This window comes from Xiphophorus maculatus, chromosome 5, assembly GCF_002775205.1.
Source record: "Xiphophorus maculatus strain JP 163 A chromosome 5, X_maculatus-5.0-male, whole genome shotgun sequence".
Classification (NCBI taxonomy): domain Eukaryota; kingdom Metazoa; phylum Chordata; class Actinopteri; order Cyprinodontiformes; family Poeciliidae; genus Xiphophorus; species Xiphophorus maculatus.
Window position 1 is genome coordinate 24,820,972 of NC_036447.1, and position 8,752 is coordinate 24,829,723.

At 38.3% G+C, this 8,752-nt stretch overlaps 1 long non-coding RNA gene across 2 annotated transcripts; it reads left to right on the forward strand.

Moving 5' to 3' along the window:
- The first annotated feature begins 4,744 nt into the window (after window positions 1–4,744).
- Window positions 4,745–8,422, forward strand: LOC111608543. 2 transcript variants are annotated; one of them, XR_002752731.1, is made up of 3 exons: window positions 4,745–7,040; window positions 7,221–7,289; window positions 7,408–8,422. It is a non-coding gene; the product is annotated as an uncharacterized LOC111608543 (long non-coding RNA). The 2 variants fall into 2 exon arrangements; XR_002752730.1 differs by having other exon boundaries at window positions 7,414–8,422.
- The last annotated feature ends 330 nt before the right edge of the window (window positions 8,423–8,752 follow it).

The window sequence follows — 8,752 nt, forward strand, 5'->3', positions numbered from 1 at the left end:
TACAAAGGCATATAAAACACCTTACAGTCAACAATTGATTTGTGTATGATTGTGTGCGTTTGTGATTACGAATGGGTGAGTGTGGCTCTAGTGTGGACTAGAAATAACTTCAATCCATTTACAATTTAAAAAGCAAGAAGAACAGGGACCTGCTGAATGTAGATGTGGACGCCACTGCACACTTTCCAAATTCTCATTTGTGAAAAAAAGTGCAAAAACGACATACCGTTTATTTTCACCGTAGTTATGCGCTACTTTGGGTCGGTTTATCACATTAACACCAATGAAATACATTGAAGTCTGTGACTGTGTGATGGGGAGAAGAAACATGGAAAGGTTTGCAGGATCTGCATATTTTTGCAAGACACACACATACTCACACATACACACATTCTCAATTTGAAGATTTAAATCAAACAGATTCCAACCAACACCTGTGTACATCCTCAACAGTGGACGTAATAACTGTCACAGACATACATCCATGGTGACATCATGTGATTTTACAATGAATAATGAAGCTTTTCCTATTCGCCATAAATTAGTACCTCATTTCAATAATGAAGCATCGACAGCTGAGTATCATCAGCCGAGTCTTAGTGATACTAATAACCCTGAGCTTACTTTGTATGCTCTGTTTTCTACCAGTCTGATGCTTCAGTTCGCTGATTGCTACTGTGCGATGCTAGTTGTGTTTGCCGCCGCACGCTGCTGCGGCTGATTATTCTGTTGTCTCCTTCCACCATCACAGCTTCCTTCCAATTTATTTATTATTTTTTTGCATCATACTTGGCAGCATCATGTGCCTTTCCAATCATGTCTTTTTTTTCACGCCTCATTAATTGCTTCCTGTCTTCTGTTCCGGGTACCCCTGTGGGATCAATGATGCAGTCCAGCTTCACTGTGAGGCTTTGGCATCCTTTGGGTGAGGCGGCCGCTTCCAACTGAGTAACCATTTGTTAATGTGAAGGATTGGTTTTCTCCCTGATTGCTCAGTTAATGACTGTCTCTGGAACCAGAAAACGTATTCTTAAGAAGCTGCCACTTTACAAATATAAGTTAAGGCGAACAAGTGTAAAGATTCCAAAAATAAAAATGCATATTTATATTTTATGTAAAAAAACAAACTGCAAATACAGCATAAAATATCAAAATTAAATTATATATTTGTATCTAATTTGCTTGTTTTTAATCAAAATGCAAGCTAACTAGTTTGCTCCTTGCCCTCCTGGATAATGGGTAATGGTAGGGGAATTGCTGTTTTACCAAAAACGACTTCTACTTTCTCAATAATCAGTGCGACAATCTAAAGAAGATTTAGTCTTTTTGACTAAAACTGAGCCTGTTTTAGTAAATGTTTACAATTATGTCTTAATGGCTGATGACACTAAAATGCTCTGTGCTAGTCCTGCTTGAACTCAGCACTGCCTTCGATACGATTGACCACTCAAGTTTGTTTAATAGGTCAAAGGTTCTGGCTGCTTTTCTTCCTTTTCGTCTGATTGGACATTCTTGAGTCAAGACAGACAAATTCTCGTTGGACTGTGCTAGTTTGTGGGGCTCCGCAAGGGTGAGTTCTGGGGCCATTATTATTTTCTTTTTACCTTTTTCCATTAGTTGGCTTTTTCCTGTTTGTTTGTTTGTTTGTTTGTTTGTTTGTTTGTTTGTTTGTTTGTTTGTTTGTTTGTTTGTTTGTTTGTTTGGCGTTGCATTACTTTAGCCAGTAATAGTAGTTCAGGGTGGAGGATATTGATCTTTTCACAGATTATCTGTCTCATAACAAACTGTCACAACATGGTGACATCTTTAACAAATATGGAGAAAACATATTTTTTATTAAAGTTATATACTGCAGCTTGAATAAAATGCAAATGCAATTCATAGCATTTTTGAGAACTTTGAATTGTTTTATGTATATTTTGCACGTTGCCTATGACTGTTGCTCGTGGGGAGAGACATTTCAGTAATCTAAAACTAATAGAAAACATTTACGCAACCTACTTGCAAACTGTATGCAGACTGTTGGATGTAAAATTCATGAGCAGTAAATATTGTGCTATTTATCAGTATTGGACCAAAGAAAGCAAGGCAGTTTCAAGCCTTTCAAATTGTGACGCTTTTGATAGATCAGATAGACTCAAGAAATTGTAAGAGCAGCTACGTGGGGGGGCCCAAACAAATTTTTTGTCATGGGGCCCAAGATTCTTAGCGGCGCCCCTGGCGGTGAATATCGGTTTTTGCCATCTTTTGGTTCTGCTGTTGTACAACCTGATCTCCTGAAACATTGCAAACACTCTGTGTTACCCAAGGTGGATTAAAAATGTTCCCCATCACCAGTATGCTGTGTAATTTGACTGCTATTGGGTTTTAGTATTGATATTTGGAGCAGGGAGTGTTGCCTTGTTGCACTGCTTAGCCTCAAGTGCACTGGCTCGATTAATCATTGGAGGGGGAAAAATCCAGGATGTGCGCGAACATCATACCGGAGAGCATGCAAGCATTTGTTGCTCCGTACGCATGCTTCGGTTGGTTTGAATTAGACCCTCCTCTGACGATGCAGGAGCACAAAAACAGTGGCTACAAAAGGATAAGGTTTGCTTATTTATAGCACTTCCAAATTCTGCAGAGCCACTAAGGTGTCAGTCAACACACAGGGCTAATATCATTGGCAGTATGTCCTTTTCTGAAAATGTCCTGAAGGGATGCTGACCACCTGTTTTCCTTTTGCCGTACAGTTAGCTTGAGCCCCTTTAAGAGCCCAAACTGGGTGAGCACGATTAGGATGCAAGCACGCATGCATGACAGAGAGAAAGCGCGCCACAGAGCCAGCCAGTTTGTGTAAATCCGGCCAAACGGAATGTGCTTTGCACTTTAGACCGTTCTGATTACAAAGCAACAAGCCCTGCGTTTCCTTACAGCAAGACCTGTTCCTGCTTCCTGCGCTCTCAGAGAATGACGCTGCAAAAACACAAAATCTCCCCAAGTATTTCCTGTCTCGTTTCTAGCGCAAATATCTCAGTATGTTGGAACAAGACAAAAATAACTTACAAGTAACTCTTTAGCAAGAAACATGGGCTTGTTTTAAGTAAACAATTTTTTCATATTGATGAAAAATTACAGTGGCTGCTTATTTCACTCATTACATGGGAAAATGTGTTTTCATAAGTGACATGCCAAAGAAACTAGTACTTTTTATCAATATTAAGGAATTATTGACATACCTGCTTGTTTAACTTTTGGTTAATAAATCTAAAACCATTTTCAATCTCACTTTTGTTGTTTCTACCCGTGACTTTATCACATCCCTTGACAATTACATCAAATAATCATTGAACATAGCACATAAAATGAAGTATACAATCTGTTTCTAAAGAAGGCGTCTAGCAGTAAACATGACAATAACTTTCTGAGAAGAGAGCAACAGAGTGCTGTACAGTAAATTTTCTGGGTCGGAGGAATGAAGGACACATCAGTCAAAACAACATGGCAGCATTAAAGAAGCAATATGCGGAGGATTTGTGCTGAAGCCTTTTTCTCGGGAGGATAAAAATGTGTCATATTGCTTAGATTTGGGAAAATGAGGAGCATCCTGTTGTTGACTGCTGATATGCATACAGATATTGGGCCTATTCACCAGTACATTCAGGATTGTTAGTTTTTTTTGTGTTCCCCGTGTATGTTTGTCATTAATCTCAATTCCATTACTGTAGTTTTGGACGTCTTTGCAGTTATCGGATTGAGACTTTTTATCTGGAATTGTTCACTCTTGCGCGACAATGGAAATATGGACCACTTTACGTCGTGGTTTTTATCCCTTCAGAGCAACTAACGTACCGGTAGTTTGCAAATTTATAATTCATAATACAATTTGAGTTCCTGATACTAGATCGTAAGATTGCGTAATTTAGTGTGACAGCTATTTGAGGTGACAGGAAACTGTTGGAAGTTATTTTCTATCGACGAAGGTTTGGCATTTTTAGTAAACTCCACTCTGGCATTCTCATGCATTACGTTGTACGGATAATTTCCACCTTTTGGATATAAGGGCAATTTAAGGTTCCCTTTAGGAAATGAATAATAATCCATATGTCTGGGTGTTCCCCGGGTGCTTTATGCAAAGTGAACAGAATATTCTTACACTATAGAACTAGAAGAAGCTGTCAAGGGATGAGAGGAATATCACAAAAGTCCTGAAATCACTCGATTGTTCAGTGTAATCAAAAGAAAAGAAGGCAAAAGTGAGGAGCACCAGATTATGTAGCAAAGCTCCCTGGTATTTCAAAGAAGAGAAGAGTGGAGTATGACTGACGGCTGCTTTGGTTAAGGTGGTGGTTTGTTGGGAAAGCAATTTATTAGTAAAGGGAGCAAGACAAACTAAAACTAATAAGAAAATAATTGTTAGTTTCATGATAGTTCATTAAAAATTCACGAGGATTCATGTCAAAATAGAGCGAGACAAAACAAAAAATCAGACGGTCTTCTTGTTTTCTGTTTTGAAACTAAATTAGAAAAACAACTCCAAAAGATTTTTTTATTAAAATGTAAAAAATATTTTTCACCTTACATTGAAGGTAATAGTGAAATAATCGTCTGCGGATTCTTCTTCTTTGGCAACTTCTGTAATTTCTGGTATCGCTACATGTAAAAAACAACAACATATGCTTGTATTTTGCTATGTAACAGATGAAACACTCTGGATTTTTAATTATTTTGATTTTACTTTTTTGTGTGTGTGTAGGGAAAATCCAAAACCTAAAACAGAAAAAACAATTTTTTATTTTGTTTTGAAACTGAAAAACCAAAGAATGAACCATAAGATTACAATTCTATAAATACCTATAACTGCTAAAGTAAGAAAATGAACAAACATTTCTTTAACTTAAAATCAGACGGTGCTTCACTGATGTGCTAAATATTTTTTTCTTGTCTTAGCTGTTATGCTTAAGGTGATTGTCTTATGATAAAGAACAAAAGCTGTAGTCTTTATCGATAGTGGCAGTAAAACAACACAACCCCTTTGCCAAACGTCGAAATTCCCTGGACCTTTGGCCGAAACATTTGCGGCACAATTACAGAACTACTTCCTCTGCACTTGATCACAGGATTGGAGAAGCAAGACGAGTCAAACAAGACAGAGAGCCAGATCGTTCCTGAGAACAAACAACACGAAGAATCAATTAGGCAATAGAGTTTAATAGTCCTTTGAACTTCAGGTTGCCCTTAAATTCAATGCGGAAAAAAACCAAATGATTAAATCTCAGCAGCATGAAGTCTGGTCAGCCTGGATATGATGTATTACAGACCCATGTACAGACATACGGGCTGATGCACAAACTGTTTCTTTGTTGGATCCCTGATACAGAAGGTGTCACAAGAAGCCTGAATTACAAGGACATCTTGGAAGAGCAAACTTGAAAGGAAATGTCTCACTAACCTTGATGGCTGACAGGATCGATTGTTGCAGACTTACCAGGGCGAATTTTGTCTCAGACAACTTAATTCCACCCTCTGCTTCTCCAGTAGTTTGTTCAAGTTCATAACGTTCCAAACTTCAAGCGAGTGTCAAGGAAACCTTTGAGCTAGCATAATGTAGATATAAAACTTTTAAAAGGCCAACATCAAATCAGAGCCCTCACTGCATGAGAAATTCAGAAAATTATCAATTTAGTGAATACTTGTCAGAGGAAATGTAATGCATTTGAAATGAATTGATCAAGGATCAAAGAACATTCAAAGCTAAAAAAAAATTCCCTTCCTTTATTCTTGACAGGACACTAAATGTATTCAAATCATATTTCATGCAAATTGCTTTATAATTTATATGAAAATTCTAGCAAGATATTAAAATTGTGCTCGATAGCTCTTAAGTGCTGTGAAGCATAAGACTTAATTGTAGAAATGTGAGAATAATTTTGTGAATTGATGATAGTCCATTTTAAAAACGATTCATTTCGGGTAAGGTATTTCCTTATAGGGTTTTTTTTCTGTCTATTTCTGAGCCTTTCACGCGTATCCTGTCTTTTCTTTAATTTAGCAAATCAGCTAATAAATGCCATTCCCATTAGGAGAGTGAAAAAGGATATAAATGACACCCTTTAAAATCTTGCAAAAAGTCATTAAACCTTTTAAACAGAAGAAAATGGGTGAAGGAATGCTTGAACAAAATGAGTTTGTTGAGAGGGAAAAAGAGAAATTTCATATAAACAGGCATCAACATCAGGAAAATTGTTAGGCAATGAATATACACTAATAAATGTACAAAAGTATGCAGCCATATTGGTTTAATATGATTCCAGTTCACTATGTGTAGCAACAACAGCTTTAGTTTTTCTGAGAATGATTTCTATGTGGTATAGGACTGTGTTTTTTCCAGAAACGTAATAGTCAGATCAAACACGTGTCAAGGGAACTTCGAAGTTTCCTTGACAAGACTTTTTGTTACATTGCACAAAAAGTCTCGACTTGCTTTCTCCTCTCTAATTTCTCCCAAAAGTGTTTTTTTGGGGTTGAGATCTGGACTGTAATATTGAAAAAGGAACATGCCATCCCCAAACATAAATGGATAGTTTTTCAAAAGTAGCAAGCTGAGGCCAGGTTTGCAATTTAGCAAAATTTCTTCTTCTTGTACTTTGTCATAATCACATTTCAATCTGGAGAGACTCAGACGGAGAAAGACAGCGATTAAAAAGGTTTATTGACAGGCGTGAATTAAAGTTGTCTGGTGTTCGGGCCCCGGCCGAGGACATCGAGCATCAGGTTGCAATAAGCCCAGATGAGCATTCCCGATGCTGATTAGGAATGTCATCCCCCGGGGCCCGACACTGGTGGTGGAGGTCGGAGAAGGACGGGTGCCCGAAGAGCCAGGAGAGTGGAGGTGGAGAAGGAGCGGAGGAGGGTTGAGCGCAGCTGGAAAGCGGAAGATGCCATGGATGGAGGTCCTTATCAACTGGGGCTTGGTCGGTGATTAGCCGTGATGTGGCTTGGTCCGGCGTTGATAGGTCGACGACGATGAGCGAGATGCGCCGATTGGTATGATGCAGGTGGGGCTAAAGAGTCTTCCAGTTTGAATGTATGCCAAGGCTTCATATGTCTCCGTGAAAAACTGCAGCTTCTGCTGTTTGTGACTACACCTATAACCCGACAAACCTTAATTTGTGGCTTGTACAAGTGTGTGTAAAACATGCACTCAAAGTGAAACAGGATCTTTCCTGTGATTTTAGGTTCAGTTTCCATTGGCTACCAGAAGACGAAGAAGCCAAATGAATGTGGCTAAAGAATGTAGAATCCAGGTAAGTTTGCTCCTTTCATTCTAGTAGCAAAATGTCTACAAAGAAAAAGAGACAATTCTTCCAACTCATCTTTATAATAAAAACTGAATGCTGCTTTTCCATATTCTTGGTTCTGGAGATGCAGGGTAGACTTGGACCAGAAGACCTGGGTGGCCTGGAAGGTTTATACAACAACAACAACTGGTTTTTATAGAATACAGTGCTAAGCCATTCAGTGATTCATAAACTGAATACAAAAATATTGTAAAGTCTATTTCCCAAGATACAGGAAGACAGTGGATGGACTTTAATATTGGGGTGATGTGATCTAGATTATGAGAGGCTAAAATATGTAGCAGGTAATAACATTCTTTATCTAGCGAGGCAAGTTACACTTTATCTGTCTATAGGGTACAAAATGCTGCTGCACGTCTTTTAACAGGTACACAAAAATGTGACCATATTTCCCCTATTTTAGCTTCCTTACACTGGTTGCCAGTACATTTTAGGATTCATTTTCAAATCCTTTTATTTGTTTTTAAAGCTCTTAATGGCCTTGCCCCTCCCTAACTGAGCTGTTACATTCGTACACACCCTCCCGTTCCCTCAGGTCGGCTGATCAGCTGCTTCTGAAGTTACCAAAGACAAAGTGCAGCTCAGAGGGGGCCGTGCGTTTTCTGTGGCAGCTCCCAAGCTATGCAATGATCTTCCTTTGGGCGTCAGACAGGCCTCTTCACTCGCTGCTTTTAAGTCCCTTCTTAAGACCCATCATTTTTTCTTTGGCTTTTGGCAGAATCTGAGAGGTTTCACTTTGTTGTATTGTGTCTGTACATTAATAAGTATTTTATATTCGATCTTTACTATTTTATAATTGCATTGTATTTTATGATTGTGTATAGCACTTTGGCCCTGTCGGTGTATAAAGTGCTTCATAAATAAAGTTGGTATGGTATTTGTGCATGTGTGTTTGTGTGTGTGTTCATGTGTGAGTCCACTTGTGTACAAAAAGAATATGAAAGGCAGCAGTGCAGCACAGAACTGGGCAGTAACAGACAAATACTATGATTCATGCATATATCTGAGTATCATTTGGACATATACTGTAATATTGCTCTGGCTCTGCACACTCATTAAATGGCACATACACCGCACACAGCATGACCATTAACAAGACTTGTAGTTGATGTTGATCATCACTTTAGTGCGGCCTCCATTATCTCAGGCGCTGTTGCTTCATCCCTGGTTGTTTATCACCCTACCAGCTCCAGCCTATATTTTCCTTTAGATTAGATGTTCGACTTCTCCTTACCCCCTTCTTTTAGTTTGCTGTTCTTAAACAGTTTATTATATTTTCTTTTCTTTGTACGTATGGACAGCCTCTAAATTCAAAATTAAATAAATTGTTGCTAAAAAAAAATCATTAGTAAATGTTCTATTAAATAAATACATGCTCCTAAGACAGTAAAATGTTCCTAAATAAAATG